This window comes from Triticum aestivum, chromosome 2D, assembly GCF_018294505.1.
Source record: "Triticum aestivum cultivar Chinese Spring chromosome 2D, IWGSC CS RefSeq v2.1, whole genome shotgun sequence".
In the NCBI taxonomy this organism is placed as follows: domain Eukaryota; kingdom Viridiplantae; phylum Streptophyta; class Magnoliopsida; order Poales; family Poaceae; genus Triticum; species Triticum aestivum.
Window position 1 is genome coordinate 280063355 of NC_057799.1, and position 18021 is coordinate 280081375.

Consider the following 18021-nt stretch of genomic DNA (forward strand, 5'->3'; position numbering starts at 1 on the left):
AAAGTGTTCTACTTGGATCATCTTTGATCCTTATGCGCTCGTGCTGAAACCCCAACTAGCCTAGTTGATGGGAAATCTTTAGATGAGCATGCTCATTTTGTGCGTCATCATTTGTCTGAAACAGGGAAGCTCTTATGGTATCATATAAATAGTTTGCTATGCTATGCTATGCTTGGAATCTTTGTGAAATTTGTGATTTTACTTGTTGCTCTAAGAACCCTAAAAAACACCTTCCCTACCTATGTGAGTTCAATGATAATGAAATCTTATCTTCTTATGAAAAGAGTGTTTATAGCTACTATGATATCGAACAAATTGAAGAATTTGTCGTTTTTAAGGGTGCTCATGAAGTTGCTTCTCTGATTGAAAAGTATGATTTTACTCTCAACAAATCTGAAAATTCCGTCATACTTAAATATTGCAATGAAAACTTGGCTCATAATGTCTATGTCCAAGAATTTATTGAAAGAATGACCGTTGCTTTGGAAGAAAATAATGATATGCATGAATCTATAGATAATGATGATTCCGATGATTTGGTTGAAATATCCCTTGATGAACATGATGCTTGCTATTCTTGTGGCCATGATGCCAATATTTATGAAGACGAATTTGCTATAGTCTCGTATGTTAAACAAGAGATCGTTGATATTGCACCCATACTTGATAGTTCCTTCGATAAAAAGCATGATTGCAATAATTTTACTATAAATTCTCTTGATGTCAATAATATGCAAAACCCTAAGCTTGGGGATTCTAGTTTTTCTATGTCTACTACTTGTTGCAATGATCATGATTGGGGTGATTCTTCTTATGATCTTGAAAATTTATTTAAGCCCCATGATGAATATGAGATTGATAATAGTGTTTGCAATAGTATTGAAAGTGGGTTTGGAAGAGTGTCAACTTTAGATCCCACATATTTGGAGCATGTTCAATCTTATGAAGTTTTTGATAAAAGTGGGTTTGGAGAGGTCATGACTTTAGCTAATGTTAATCCCACTATTTTGGAAGAGTGTCAACTTTGCATGCATGTGGATCGTGTTGAGAATATGTTATGTGATAGCTATATTGTTGAATTTTCTTATGATCCTACATGTAATTATTATGATAGAGGAAAATATGGTCATAGAAATTTTCATGTTACTAAATTACCTCTCGTTATGTTGAGATTGCTATTGTTTCTTTCCGCTTCCTTGCATATGCTAGTTTTTGCTTGCCTTGATAATTTTTTTGTCTATAAGAAGCCTATGCATAGGAAGTATGTTAGACTTAGATGTGTTTGTCACATGTTTTATGATGCTCTCTTTGTGCTTCAATTCTTGTCTTTCATGTGAGCATCATTGAAATCTTTATGCCTAGCTAGGGGCGTTAAATGATAGCGCTTGTTGGGAGGCAACCCAATTTTATTTTTTAGTTTTTTTTTGCTTTTTGCTTCTGTTTAGGAATAAATATTAGATCTAGCCTCTGGTTAGATGTGTTTTTATGTTTTACTTAGTGTTTGTGCCAAGTTAAACCTATAGGATCTTCTTGGATGATAGTTATTTGATCTTGCTGAAAATTCCAGAAACTTTCTGTTCACAAAACTAATTGCTAAAAATCACCAGAACGTGATAAAATATTGATTCTAATTTCTTCTTATCAATAAACAAATTGTCTAGGTCGTCCTATTTTTCCTGAATTTTTGGAGTTCCAGAAGTTTGCGTTAGTTACAGATTACTACAGACTGTTCTGTTTTTGACAGATTCTGTTTTTCGTGTGTTGTTTGCTTATTTTGATGATTCTATGGCTAGTAAAAGAGTTTATAAACCATAGAGAAGTTGGAATATATTAGGTTTAACACCAATATAAATAAAGAATGAGTTCATTATAGTACCTTGAAGTGGTCTTTTGTTTTCTTTCGCTAACGGAGCTCACGAGACTTTCTGCTGAGTTTTGTGTTGTGAAGTTTTCAAGTTTGGGGTGAAAGATTTGATGGATTATGGAACAAGGAGTGGCAAGAGCCTAAGATTGGGTATTCCCATGGCACCCCCAAGATAATCTAAGGACACCTAAAAGCCAAAGCTTGGGGATGCCCCAGAAGGCATCCCCTCTTTCGTCTACTTCCATCGGTAACTTTACTTGGAGCTATATTTTTATTCACCACATGATATGTGTTTTGCTTGGAGCGTCTTGTATGATTTGAGTCTTTGCTTTTTAGTTTACCACAATCATCCTTGCTGTACACACCTTTTGAGAGAGACACACATGATTCAGAAATTATTAGAATACTCTATGTGCTTCACTTATATCTTTTGAGTTATATAGTTTTTGCTCTAGTACTTCACTTATATCTTTTAGAGCACGGTGGTGGTTTTGTTTTATTGAAACTATTATTCTCTCATGCTTCACTTAGATTATTTTCAGAGTCTTAAATAGCATGGTAATTTGCTCAAATAATCCTAATATGCTAGGTATTCAAGATTAGTAAAAACTTTCTTATGGGTGTGTTGAATACTAAGAAAAGTTTGATGCTTGATGATTGTTTTGAGACATGGAGGTAGTGATATCAAAGTTATGCTAGTTGGGTACTTGTGAATTTGAGAAATACTTGTGGTGAAGTTTGCAAGTGCCGTAGCATGCACATATGGTAAACATTATGTAACAAATTTGAAACATGAGGTGTTCTTTGATTGTCCTCCTTATGAGTGGTGGTCGGGGACGAGCGATGGTCTTTTCCTACCAATCTATCCCCCTAGGAGCATGCGCGTAGTGCTTGGTTTTTTATGACTTCTAGATTTTTGCAATAAGTATGTGAGTTCTTTATGACTAATGTTGAGTCCATGGATTATACGCACTCTCACCTTTCCACCATTGCTAGCCTCTTCGGTATCGTGCATTGCCCTTTCTCACATTGAGAGTTGGTGCAAACTTCGCCGGTGCAACCAAACCCCGTGATATGATACGCTCTTTCACACATAAACCTCCTTATATATTCCTCAAAACAGCCACCATACCTACCTATTATGGCATTTCCATAGCCATTCCGAGATATATTGCCATGCAACTTTCCACCGTTCCGTTTATCATGACACGTTCATCATCGTCATATCGCTTTGCATGATCATGTAGTTGACATAGTATTTGTGGCAAAACCACCATTCATAATTCTTTCATACATGTCACTCTTGGTTCATTGCATATCCCGGTACACCGCCGGAGGCATTCATATAGAGTCATACTTTGTTCTAGTATCGAGTTGTAATCTTTGAGTTGTAAATAAATAGAAGTGTGATGATCATCATTAATAGAGCATTGTCCCAATAAAAAAAGAGAAAGGACAAATAAAAAAAGGAAGGCCCAAAAAAAGGGGACAATGCTACTATCCTTTTTCCACACTTGTGCTTCAAAGTAGCACCATGATCTTCATGATAGAGAGTCTCTTGTTTTGTCACCTTCATATACTAGTGGGGATTTTTCATTATAGAACTTGGCTTGTATATTCCAACAATGGGCCTCCTCAAGTGCCCTAGGTCTTCGTGAGCAAGAAAGTTGGATGCACACCCACTTAGTTTCTTTTGTTGAGCTTTCATATATTTATAGCTCTAGTGCATCCGTTGCATGGCAATCCCTACTCCTTACATTAACATCAATCGATGGGCATCTCCATAGCTCATTGATTAGCCTCGTTGATGTGAGACTTTCTCCTTTTTTGTCTTCTCCACATAACCCCCATCATTATATTCTATTCCACCCACAGTGCTATATCCATGGCTCACGCTCATGTATTGCGTGAAAGTTGAAAAAGATTGAGATTACTTAAGTATGAAACAATTGCTTGGCTTGTCATTGGGGTTGTGCATGATGAGAGCATTCTTGTGTGACGAAAATGGAGCATGACTAAACTATATGATTTTGTAGGGATGAACTTTCTTTGGCCATGTTATTTTGAGAAGACATAATTGCTTAGTTAGTATGCTTGAAGTATTATTATTTTTATGTCAATATTGAACTTTTATCTTGAATCTTTCAGATCTGAATATGCATACCACAATTAAGAAGAATTACATTGAAATTATGCCAAGTAGCATTCCACATCAAAAATTCTGTTTTTATCATTTACCTACTCGAGGACGAGCAAGAATTAAGCTTGGGGATGCTTGATACGTCTCCAACGTATCTATAATTTTTGATTGCTCCATGCTATATTATATTCTGTTTTGGACATTATTGGGCTTTATTATACACTTTTATATTATTTTTGGGACTAACCTATTAACCGGAGGCCCAGCCCAGAATTGCTGTTTTTTACCTATTTCAGAGTTTCGCACAAAAAGAATATCAAACGGAGTCCAAACGGAATGAAACCTTCGGGAACGTGATTTTCGGAACGAACGTGATCCAGAGGACTTGGACCCTACGTCAAGACATCAACCAGGAAGCCATGAGGTAGGGGGCGCGCCTACCCCCCAGGCGCGCCGTCCACCCTCGTGGGCCCCATGTTGCTCCACCGACGTACTTCTTCCTCCTATATATACCTACATACCCCCAAACTACCAGATACAGAGCCAAAAACCTAATTCCACCACCGCAACCTTCAGTACCCGTGAGATCCCATCTTGGGGCCTGTTCCGGAGCTCCGCCGGAGGGGGCATCGATCACGGAGGGCTTCTACATCAACACCATAGCCTCTCCGATGAAGTGTGAGTAGTTTACTTCAGACCTTTGGGTCCATAGTTATTAGCTAGATGGCTTCTTCTCTCTTTTTGGATCTCAATACAATGTTCTCCCCCTCTCTCGTGGAGATCTATTCGATGTAATCTTCTTTTGCGGTGTGTTTGTTGAGACCGATGAATTGTGGGTTTATGATCAAGTTTATCTATGAACAATATTTGAATCTTCTCTGAATTCTTTTATGTATGATTGGTTATCTTTGCAAGTCTCTTCGAATTATCAGTTTGGTTTGGCCTACTAGATTGATCTTTCTTGCAATGGGAGAAGTGCTGAGCTTTGGGTTCAATATTGCGGTGTCCTTTCCCAGTGACAGTAGGGGCAGCAAGGCACGTATTGTATTGTTGCCATCGAGGATAACAAGAGGGGGTTTATATCATATTGCATGAATTTATCCCTCTACAACATGTCATCTTGCTTAAAGCGTTACTCTGTTCTTATGAACTTAATACTCTAGATGCATGCTGGATAGCGGTCGATGTGTGGAGTAATAGTAGTAGATGCAGGCAGGAGTCGGTCTACTTATCTCGGACGTGATGCCTATATACATGATCATACCTAGATATTCTCATAACTATGCTCAATTCTGTCAATTGCTCAACAGTAATTTGTTCACCCACCATAAATACTTATGCTCCTGAGAGAAGCCACTAGTGAAACCTATGGCCCTTGGGTCTATTTTCCATCATATTAATCTCCCGACAACTAGCTATTTCTGGCACCGTTTTTATTTTGTTTACTTTACTTTGCATCTTTATCATAAAAATAGCAAAAATATTATCCTATCATGTCTATCAAATCTCACTCTCGTAAGTGACCGTGAAGGGATTGACAACCCCTTATCGCGTTGGTTGCGAGGATTTATTTGTTTGTGTAGGTGCGAGGGACTCATGCGTGGCCTCCTACTGGATTGATACCTTGGTTCTCAAAAACTGAGGGAAATACTTACGCTGCTTTACTGCATCGCCCTTTCCTCTTCAAGGGAAACCAACGCAGTGCTCAAGAGGTAGCAGTGCCTCCTTATTACGCGCAAAATAATTATTCGTCTACCTGACAGCAGGGACCCACCGGACGGGCCACCGTATTTTGCCTAAAAAATGTTTCCCCCTGACTGCTGGGACCCACCAGCTACATCTTCGCACGCAAGGAAGTGCGTCCATATTACGGGCAAAAAAAATGATTCGCCCCCTGACTGCTGGGACCCACCAGCTACATCTTCACACGCAAGGAAGTGCGTGACAGTCGGGACCCACCTGGTCGAAGCGTACGTAGCGTTATCATTCTGGTCGCGAACGTGTACGTACATACTGGTCGATGTAGAGGCGCGCGCATGTCGTAGTAGAGGCACACACGTGTCTAGTAGAGGCGCGCACGTAGCATGTACACGTACATACAGCCAGGGTGCAAGAAAGTAAATACGACCACATACATACATACGGGTGGGGTCTCGAACGCCTACTCGCGCATACATATGGCCAGGGCTCGTGTACATGGCTGGGTCGGAACGGAGAAGCTGCACCGTCGTCGTGATCATGGGGAGGCAACTGGCTAGGTCGGAACAGAATGCGTCTTCGTGTTCATTGGGAGCCAACCGGCTTGGCCGGAACAGCCGATGGAAACGAGGCCTGGCGTACTGCAAAACGGAGGAAACGGCCTTGTGTTCGACCGGCCACGGTCGAAACGGGATCCTGTTCATCGGGAGGGGCTAGCGTACCGCAAAACGGAGGAAACGAACCTCCTACGGTCGAAACGGGGTCCTGTTGATCAGGAGGGGTGTGGCGTACCGTAAAACGGAGGAAACGGACTTGTGTTGGAGCACTACGGTCGAAACGGGGGTCCTGTTCATCGGGAGGGGTGTGGGGTACCGCAAAAGGGGACTCCACGGGATACTGTTCATCTCCACCGTCGACCTCCTCCAGCCTCCATGGGCTACTGTTCATCCACCGTCGACCTCCTCCAGCCTCCACCTGCGACTGTTCATCCACGGGCTCTTGTTCATCCAGCCTCCACCGCGCGCTCCTCCACCGGCTACTGTTCAGCCAGCCCTCTCCACGGGGTCCTGTTCAACCACCCCTCCACGGGCTACTGTTCATCCAGCCCTTCACTGGCTATTGTTCAACCAGCCCTCCACGGGGTCGTCTTGTTCATCCAGCCCTCCACGGGGTTCTATTCATCCACCCCTCCACCGGCTCGATCGATCGGGGTCCTGCTCATCCAGCGGCAACACAACGGGTTCCTGTTCATCCAACCCCCCACCGGGAACTGTTCGTCCAAACCCCCAACAACGCTCACTGTTCATCAAGAGGCAGCATGTTTGATCGGCTTCAGTTAGCAGCAGTAGCGAAGGAATCGCTCGATCTGGTCCAGTTAACAGCCATCGATTGATCGCTCGGGTTCAGTAACGCGTAGCCTGCAGTGCAATTGCTTGAGTTCAGTAAGCGAATGCCTCGCTCGGGTTCAGTTAGAGCCCAACACCTCGCACCCACGCGCATACGTGTACGAGAGAAACGCGCATCACTCGGCCCCCGACCACCCACCGTGCCAGGAACTCCCCAATATTTTTCGCGTCCTCGCTACTACCACGGTTTTTTTCGTCATGGACGGCCCAAAGAATGTCATGCAGCTGCGTCTCTGGCCCGCCCAGGACGAAAAGTCCATTTTCTGTCATGATTTTTTGTCATAGAAGTAGGACCCCACCACATCTATGATGATACCGGTTTTTGTCACAATTATCATTATAGAAGTGTCATAAGCATGACAGAAAAAAAATTGTTCGGCCCAAAATGTCACGGATGTGTCTTTTTTTTGTAGTGATAGTAGCCGGTGGAGGGCTGGACGAACAGTAGCCCGTGGATGAACAGTAGCTGGTGGAGGCGTAAGGAAGATGTGGTGGATGAACAGTGCATGTGGAGGCTGAAGGAAGTCGACGGTGGGTGAATAGTAGCCCGTGGAGTCCCATTTTGCGGTACGCCACACCCCTCCCGATGAACAGGACCCCCGTTTTGACCGTAGCGCTCGAACACAAGTCTGTATCCTCTGTTTTGCGGTATGCCAGACCCCTCCCGATGAACAGGATGTCGTTTCGACCGTAGCCAGTCGAACAGAAGGTCGTTTCCTCCGTACTGCGGTACCCCAGACCCCGTCTCGGCTATTCCGTCCAAGCCGGTTGGCTCCCGTTGAACCGGGCGCATTCCGACCCAGTCAGTTGCTTCCCGATGAACTGGACATTGTTTCTCCATTCTGACCAGCCGGTTGGCTGCCCGATGAACAGTACGTCGTTGCTGCCGTCCAATGCCTCTCTATATACACGAGACCTGGCCATACGTATGCGCGAGTAGGCGTTCAAGACCCCGCCCGTATGTATGTACGTGGCCATATTTTTTGTCATGTGGTTGTACATACGGGTACAAGGTTTAGAAGGGACTGCATGAACTACTACGTCAGGGGCTCTACTACTACACGTGCCGCTACTTGCTCGGCCATGGTTCATCGTTGCAAAGAGACCGATCGACAAGTATGTATGTACACGTTCGTGACCAGAATGACAACGCTACATACACTTCGACCAGGTGGGTCCCGGCTGTCAGGGAGGATAAGGAGGCACTTCCTTGCGTGCGAAGTTATTGATGGTGGGTCCAAGCTGTCAGGGGGAGGATTCATTTTTTCATGCCTACTATGGAGGCACTTCTTTGCGTCCGAAGATATAGCTGGTGGGTCCCAGCTGTCAGGTGGGAAACGTTTTTTTTCGCAAAATATAGCTAAGCCAAAATACAGAGGCCCTTCCGGTAGGTCCCCGCAGTCAGGTGGAGGAATCATTATTTTGCGCGTAATAAGGAGGCCCTTCCTTGCTGCGGCCGTGGACCTAGCTATCAGCCTCTCGACATACATTCCTCTTCCTATGTAAGTCATTCTTTGACCATGTTGACCACGCCGCCGCGAGAGCACCAAGGCGGTGGACGACGGCGAGGCCTAGGAAGGGAATGACCCGGAGTCGGGGAAGACTCGGTAGTTGTTTCCCATGCAGAGGGGAGTGATAACCCACAAGTATAGGGGATCGCAACAGTTTTCGAGGGTAGAGTGTTCAACCCAAATTTATTGATTCGACACAAAGGGAGCCAAAGGATATTCTCAAGTATTAGCAGCTGAGATATCAATTCAACCATACCTGAAAGACATAATATCTTCAGCAAAGTATTTAGTAGCAAAGTAGTATGGAAGTAACGGTAACAGTAGTACTTGTATAGCAATCGTAACAGTGGCAACGGAAAAGTAACGAAGCAAATATCAATATGAGACGAGCTCGTAGGCAATGGATCATTGATGGATAATTATGTCGGATGGCATTCATCATGCAACGGTTATAACATAGGGTGACACAGAACTAGCTCCAATTCATCAATATAATGTAGGCATGTATTCCGAATATAGTCATACGTGCTTATGGAAAAGAACTTGCATGACATCTTTTGTCCTACCCTCCCGTGGCAGCGGGGTCCTAGTGGAAACTAAGGGATATTAGGGCCTCCTTTTAATAGAGTACCAGACCAAAGCATTAGCACTTAGTGAATACATGAACTCCTCAAACTACGGTCATCACCGGGAGTGATCCCGACTATTGTCAGTCCGGGGTTGCCGGATCATAACACGTAGTAGGTGACTATTGACTTGCAAGATAGGATCAAGAACACAAATATATTCATGAAAACATAATAGGTTCAGATCTGAAATCATGGCACTCGGGCCCTAGTGACAAGCATTAAGCATAGCAAAGTCATAGCAACATCAATCTTAGAACATAGGATACTAGGGATCAAAACCTACCAAAACTAACTCAATTACATGGTAAATCTCATCCAACCCATCACCGTCCAGCAAGCCTATGATGGGATTACTCATGCACGAAGGTGAGCATCATGAAATTGGCGATGGAGGATGGTTGATGATGACGATGGTGACGGATTTCCCTCTCCGGAGCCCCGAACGGACTCTAGATCTGCCCTCCCGAGGAAGAACAGGGCTTGGTGGTGGCTCTGTATCATAAAACGCGATGAATCCTTCTCTCTGGTTTTTTTCTCCCCGAACGTGAATATATGGAGTTGGAATTGAGGTCGGTAGAGGTCCAGGGGGCCCACAAGGTCAGGAGGCGCGCCCCAGGGGGTGGGCGTGCCCCCCACCCTTGTGGCCAGGGTGTAGGCCCCGTTCACTTAATTCTTTCGCCAATATTTTTTATTAATTCCAAAACTTGTCTCCGTGAAGTTTCAGTTCATTCCGAGAACTTTTTATTCTGCACAAAAATAACATGATGGAAATTCTGCTGAAAAGAGCGCCAGTCCGGGTTAGTTCCATGCAAATCAGGAAAGTTAGAGTCCAAAACAAGGGCAAAAGAGTTTGGAAAAGTAGATACGACGGAGGCGTATCAACTCCCCCAAGCATAACCCATTGCTTGTCCTCAAGCAATTCAGTTGACAAACTGAATGTGATAAAGAAAAACTTCTATAACTCTGTTTGATCTTGTTGTTGCAAATATGTAAAGCCAGCATTCAAGTTTTCAGCATAGATCATGAACTAACCATATTCACAATAACGTTTAGGTCTCACATTTACTTATATCAATGGCATAATCAACTAGCAAGCAATAATAATAAATTCAGATGACAACACTTTCTCAAAATAATCATGATATCATATAACAAGATGGTATCTCGCTAGCCCTTTCTGAGATTGCAAAACATAAATGCAGAGCACCTCTGAAGATCAAGGACTGACTAGACATTGTAATTCATGGCAAAAGAGATCCAGCCACAGTCATACTCAATATAAATTAATAACAATGCATACAAATGACAGCGGTGCTCTCTAACTGGTGCTTTTTATAAGAGGATGATGACTCAACAATAAAAGTAATAGATAGGCCCTTCGTAGAGGGAAGCAGGGATTTGCAGAGGTGCCAGAGCTCGAGTTTTGAAATAGAGATAAATAATATTTTGAGCTGCATGCTTTCATTGTCAACATAACAACCAAGAGATCTTGGTATCTTCCATGCTACATACATTATAGGCGGTTCCCAAACAGAATGGTAAAGTTTATACTCCCCCACCACCAACAAGCACACTCCACGGCTGGTCTGAAACAACAGGTACCGTCCAACTAACAACAATCCTGGGGGAGTTTTGTTTGCAATTATTTTGATTTGATTTGAGCATGGGACTGGGCATCCCGGTTACCAGCCATTTTCTCGTGAATGATGAGCAGAGTCCACTCATCGTGAGAATAACCCACCTAGCATGGAAGATATAGACAGCCCTAGTTGGTAGATGAGAGATTCGAGCATACAAAACAGATTATTATTATTACACTACTAGGAAAAGGGCTATAGACAATATGCACACTAATGGCGCACCAGACGTGCGGTGCGCCACTCCTATATAGCAGTGGCGCACCGTGTGCTAGTGCGCCATTAGTGTATAGACACTAATGGCGCACCACAACTATGGTGCGCCACTACTAACAATTTTTTTCTTTTTTCCAAAAATACAAATGGCGCACCGTGTGTCGGTGCGCCATTAGTGTCTATCACACTAATGGCGCACCACAACCATGGTGCGCCACTACTAACAATTTTTTCTTTTCTTTTTTCCAAAAATACTAATGGCGCACCGGGGCGCAGTGCGCCATTACCAGTCACCACGTGCGCCACTACTATCATTTTTTTTTGCAAAACTACTAATGGCGCACCGCCAGCTGGTGCGCCATTAGTAACCAGGGTTACTAATGGCGCATTTGTTGGTGGTGCGCCATTAGTAACCTGGGACCAGCTAGATATTTTGGACAGCCACCTACACACTCACTTTCCCCACTTCATTCTCTCCACCTCCTCCTCCAAGATTGTCTCGGGTGCCTCCTCCTCCTCACCTCATTTGCACCATAGATTCATCCAAATTAAGTGGTTAAATTACCTTTTTTGATAGGTAAGTAAGGGGAAAGCTTTCTTTATGTTGTAGATCTACTTTTTTCTCCCTCCAACAACGTGCACATGCACTTTTTATGGCCTAGCTAGATCTATGTATGTTTGTGGTGTTGCATATGTTTGTGGTGTTGCATATATGTTTGTGTTTGCAGGTACCGGTATTTGAAATGCGATAGTTGCCAATATTTTGCCGGAATGTTGATTCATTTCCGTTTCGGCGAGAATTTTGGCACTATGCATTCTTTTTGGTCCTATTTTTAGGCAAAGTCATGCCAAATTTTTTCTTGGTTCTAAAATATCGTTTTGCTCTACCCCGCAGGCGACCATGGTCCGCACGATGACCGAAGGCATCGTGAATAGGTTTTTGAGCTCCGCGAAGGCCGAGATGCTTCAAAATAACGAGACGGAGATAAGATGTCCGTGTCGAAGATGCAAGCTGAGGAGCCTTATGGACCCGGATTCCGTACAGGTGCGGGACCACCTGCTCTTGCGTGGTTTCATGGATGGCTATCGGTGGCAAGGTGATGAAGATGATTATGAAGTCGTCCATGGGGGCCGGCCGGCAAGAAATGAGGAAGGGCAGCAAGACAACCGCGGCGAGGGCGGGCGAGAAGACGAAGAATCTCCAGGACATGATCACGAAGTAGATGCAGTACACAGTCATCATGTAGAAGATGCCGGACATGATGATGAGGAAGATGCCGGAGCAGACGAAGGGCATGATCATGAAGATGAAGATGCCGGAGCAGACGACGATGGACCATCGATGGGCTGGGTGCAGGACCCTCATATTCAAGAGCTGCTTCTCAAGCAGACGGATAACGCAAGAGCTGCCGCCCGAGAGAAAGCCAAGCTGGATCAACTGGAGATAGACGCGGTTACTCCATTGTATGAAGGATGCAGGCCCGAGGATACCCGCCTGAAAGTAACGCTCATGGCTCTGGAGATGAAGGTAAAACACAAAATGACCGACGCATGCTTCGACGAGAACATGTCATTCTGGCACGAACGTCTTCCCAAGGGGAACAAGTGCCCGACCAGTTTCGAGGAGGCGAAGAAAATCGTGTGTCCTCTAGATTTACCGCACGTGAAATACCATGTGTGCATGAACAATTGCATCATTTATCGGGACGAGCACGCGGAGTCTACCATATGTCCGGTGTGCGGCGTCACTCGATACAAGAAGAGGAAGAAAGCTCCTCGAAAAGTGGTGTGGTACTTTCCGATCACTCCTCGTCTGCAGCGGTATTTCGCGGACCCTAAGGTAGCAAAGCTCTTGCGTTGGCACGCGGATAGGGAGGAGAAGAAGCGAGAAGATGACACAAATGATCCGGAGATAAATAAAAAGACAAGATGCTGAGTCACCCTAAGGATGGGCGTTGAACTTCGAACACCCAGAATTTGGGAACGATCCAAGGAACATCGTGCTGGGCGCGAGCACCGATGGAGTCAATCCGTTTGGCAGCCAGAGAAGCACACATAGCACCTGGCCTGTGTTTGTGTGGATGTACAACCTTCCCCCTGGTTGTGCATGAAGAGGAAGTACATTCACATGAGTATGCTAATTGAAGGGCCGAAACAACCAGGGAACGACATCAATCTGTATCTGGGGCTGCTGAAAGAGGAGCTAGACACGCTGTGGAAAACGCCAGCCAATACGTGGGACGCCGCAGAGAAAGAATATTTCCCTATGAGAGCCGCACTGCTCACGACGGTGCACGACTATCTCGGTTACGGATATCTCGCGGGGCAGGTGGTCCACGGATTTTCTGGATGCGTCAGGTGCATGGATGACACAACGTATCGCCAGCTAGATAGAGATCCCGGGTCTTCGAAAACCGTGTTCATGGGACATCGAAGGTGGCTTCGCGACGATGACCCATGGAGAAAACGCAAGGATCTGTTCGATGGTGAAACCGAACCCCGAAGACGCCCGCGTACGAGGAGCGGCGAGGAAATAGACGAGCTGTTGAAAAATTGGAAAGATTGCCCACTGCCGGGAAAGAAGCAAAAGGCGCCAGAGCCGGGAAAGAAGCGAAAGGCGCAAGAGCCGCTGCTGAAGGTATGGAAAACGAGGTCTGTTTTCTGGGACTTGCCGTACTGGAAGATCCACCGTGTGCCTCACAGCCTTGATGTCATGCATATCACGAAGAACGTGTGCGAGAGTCTGCTTGGTACCCTGCTCAACATGCCGGAGAGGACCAAAGATGGGCCGAAAGCAAGGGCAGACTTGAAATCAATGGGCATCAGGGAGGAGCTTCACGCTAATGATGATGATGATGAGGCGAAGCAGGACACGGAAAGTCGTCGCAAAGGCAAAAAGGCCAAGAAGACCGGAAATGACTTCCCTCCCGCGTGCTTCACTCTAAGTCAGGAGGAGATCGATCAGTTTTTCACCTGCCTCGTAGGAGTAAAACTTCCTTACGGTTACGCGGGGAAGATAAGCAGATACCTAGACTCAGCGAAGCAGAAGTTCAGCGGGATGAAGTCTCACGACTGTCACGTGCTGATGACGCAGATACTTCCAGTTGCAATCCGTGGGATCATGGACGCGCACGTCCGTGAAACGCTATTTGGCCTATGCAACTTTTTCGACGTCATCTCTCGGAAGTCGGTTGGCGTGAGGCAACTCAGAAGGCTACAGGAAGAGATCGTGGTGATACTATGCGAGCTTGAGATGTACTTCCCGCCCGCATTCTTCGACGTTATGGTGCATCTGCTGGTCCATATCGTGGAGGATATCATCCAACTCGGGCCGACGTTCCTGCACAGCATGATGCCGTTCGAAAGGATGAATGGTGTCATCAAAGGATACGTTCGCAACATGTCACGTCCAGAGGGAAGCATAGCCAGGGGCTTTCTGACCGAAGAGTGCATCTCCTACTGCACGAATTATCTAGGCATCGAGAACCCCGTTGGTCTGCCCGTCAACAGGCACCTCGGCAGGCTCGCTGGATGGGGTCACCGTGAGGGTCGCCGCGAAATGCATGTCGACTTCGAGGGTCGACTCGCCGACTTTGAAAGAGCAAACCTAGTCGCGCTACAACACATAGACGTGGTCGATCCTTGGGTGGTAGAGCACAAAACCTTTATTGAGAAGACGTACAATGACCGAGGCCAACAGAGGACGGACGGAGATATAATCAAAGAGCACAACTCATGTTTCACGCGTTGGTTCAAGCAGAAGCTTCTGTCGTACCCTTTACATGAGGATTCTTCCGCGGAAGAACAACTCATATTCGCCTTGTCACAGGGCGCCGAGCACAACCTGATGACGTATGAGGCGTACGATATCAACGGCTACACATTCTACACCGAGGGAAAGGACATGAAGAGCGATGGTTATCAGAACTCCGGGGTAACGATGGAATCCTACACCGGTAACGACAAGGACAGATACTACGGAAGGATCGAGGAGATCTGGGAGCTGAGCTACGCTGGAGAGAAGGTCCCGATGTTCCGTGTCAGATGGGCCAAGAGCGTCCTAAAAGAAGACCGGTATTTCACCACCATGGTTATACCCGAAGCCAAATCCAAGACCGCGGGCGCAAACGTCACCGCGAAAAATGAGCCATGGGTACTGGTTTCCCAAGTGGACCAATGCTTCTTCATTACCGACCCGTCAAAGCCCAGTCGTGTTGTCGTGAGGAGAGGCAAAAGGAAGATCATCGGAATGGATGGAGTCGCCAATGAGCAAGACTTCGACAAGTACGGCGACCCGAAGATGGAACATGACGACGACGATGAAGTACCAGCATACACCACAAGAAGAAGCAGGACCACCCTACCTAAAGGACGTCCGTTCAAGAGAAGAACTCCATTTACGAAAAATAAGGGAAAGAAGATTGTGAACAGATAGCTAGCTAAGATCGATTGTATTTAAATTGTAGCCTTCATTTCTCGATTGTATTTCATGGGCACTTTTTGAACTCATGAATATTTTTAAATTTCATGGGCACTTTTTGAATTCATGAATATTTTTCAAATTTTGTGATATTTTTTCATATTCAATATGAAAAAATATTGAATATTCATGAGGACACTCGATCTCGATCCCCCTCCATCTCGATCGCTATCCCCCTCCCCCGCTCCACCGCCGCCGACGACCCACCGCACCCTCCCTCGCTCCACCGCCGCCGACGACCCACCGCACCCTCCCCCGCTCCACCGCCGCCGACGCCCCCCCGCACCCTCCCCGGCCCGCTCCACCGCCGCCGAGCACCCCCCGCACCCTCCCCGGCCTGCTCCACCGCCGCCGAGCACCCCCCGCACCCTCCCCCGCTCCACCACCGCCGACGCCCCCCCCCCGCACCCTCCCCAGTAATGTTTTACCAATTCACAAATGAATGCAACTAAAAATCCAAAAAAAAAACAAATTTGATTATATTTTCAAATAACAAATTTGATGATATTTTTTCATATTCATAAATATTTTCAAATAACAAATTTGATGATATTTTTAAAAAATTATTACTGTTTTTTATAAAAATTATTACTGTTTCATATTCATTTTCATTTTCTAAAAAAAATATTAGATGCAATAAAAAATAATAATAATAATAAAATTACTTATGGCGCACCGCTAGCTGGTGCGCCATTGTTGTGCAAAAAAAGGTTACTTATGGCGCATCACTGGGTGGTGCGCCATTGCTATCTAAAAAAAGATTTCTAATGGCGCACCGCTCGGGGGTGCGCCATTGCTATAAAAAAAACATACTAATGGCGCACCGCTAGGGGGTGCGCCATTAGTAATCTTCCCCCTAGCTAGCTAATTCGCCCGATCCCTTCGTCCCTCCCTCGCCAGATCCACTTCCCCCCCACTGCCCCGACCCACGACGCCGCCGCCCCTACGTGCACCGCCGCCCCCGCGCCCCCACCACTACAGCTCCTCCGCCGCCCGCCGCGGCCCCCAACCATCCCGCCCCGACCCGTAACCATCCCGCCGACGACGACCGCACGGGGTGCAGGACGACGACCGCCGCCGACCCGCAACCACCCGCCGCCGCCGACCCCGACCCCGACCCCTCCGACGACCGGCCGCGCCCGCCCAGGTACCTCTCCTCCTTCCTCCTTCCTCCCTCTCCACCCTTCCTCCCCATTCCCTCCCTCCCCCCTCGACCGTGGCGACGCCGGCCTTCCCACTGCCCTGCTTGTGTTGCTCCTCTGCCTGGGTTGGATCCAGTACCTTGTTCCTCTGCCTGTGTTGCTCCTCTCACTGCCCTACCTGTGTTCCTCCGCAGCAGATCAAGAACTACAGCAACTAGAGAGTGAAGAAGCAGATTAACAGCAGGGGAAATAGCAACAATAGATCAAAGAAGTACAGCAGATCAACAAGGCAATAGTGGTAACTGAATTTTCAACACTTCTCTGTACTGCATAAACATTCTGTGTTTGATCAAATGATTGTAGCCTTCCCATGGACTGTGTTTTTTTTATAAAACTGTAGAATATCAGATTGAAGTATTGGGGAGTACAATACAAGTTCAGGAACAAGGGACATTTTTTGCAATTGTGAACTCTCAATGCTCAAGTCTGGAAGTGTTTACAAATTCAAAGAGTTCACATGACTACTGGTCAAATACTCTAGTGTATTTAGTGTAAATCTAGTCTGAAACTAGTAGAGCTCTTGGTGATTTGCAAATTCAGTTTAAATAAAAATTTGGTACATGACTATTGATCATGTATGAAAGATGTTGCTACTAGATGAGCACAAGAACTACTCAATAGATTTTGATGTACTCCTGATCATGTATGCAAGATGTTGCCACTGGATGCATGGATGCATGACTGGGACATGACTATCAGTAGATTATGACACCTGATAATCACAGTAAACTGTTAACAAATTACAGTTTACTGTCCATTTTAGCCTAGCATTCAGTTATCTTTTCACCCTTTTTTTCTGTCCATTCAGTTATATTTTCAGTAGGAAAATCTGTGTAACAAATTACAGTTTACTGTCATTATCAGTTTACTGTCCATTTTTGTTTTGATTTTACTGTATGTATCTTAACTGAATCTTAACTGAAATTTGACCATGTCAGCTTTAAGTTGGTTACCCAGCATTTGTGTGGGCTTATCACACTGAACTTTCAGTAATCTTACATACTGTTCTGTCACATGATGGATAGCACTGAAGAATATCTTGAAATGTAACATTCGAGTAGTTCACTTACCATGACTATCAATTAATAAGCATGATACTGTACCCTTCTTTTAAAAAAGAATTCCCCTATGGTTGAGATCCTATAAAACGGTGCCCCTCATGAAGCATCCACCTTACTAAGCCATTACTTGTGTGCATCTCTAGTTTCCTTGCAGGTTGTAAGTTTTTATTAGGATAA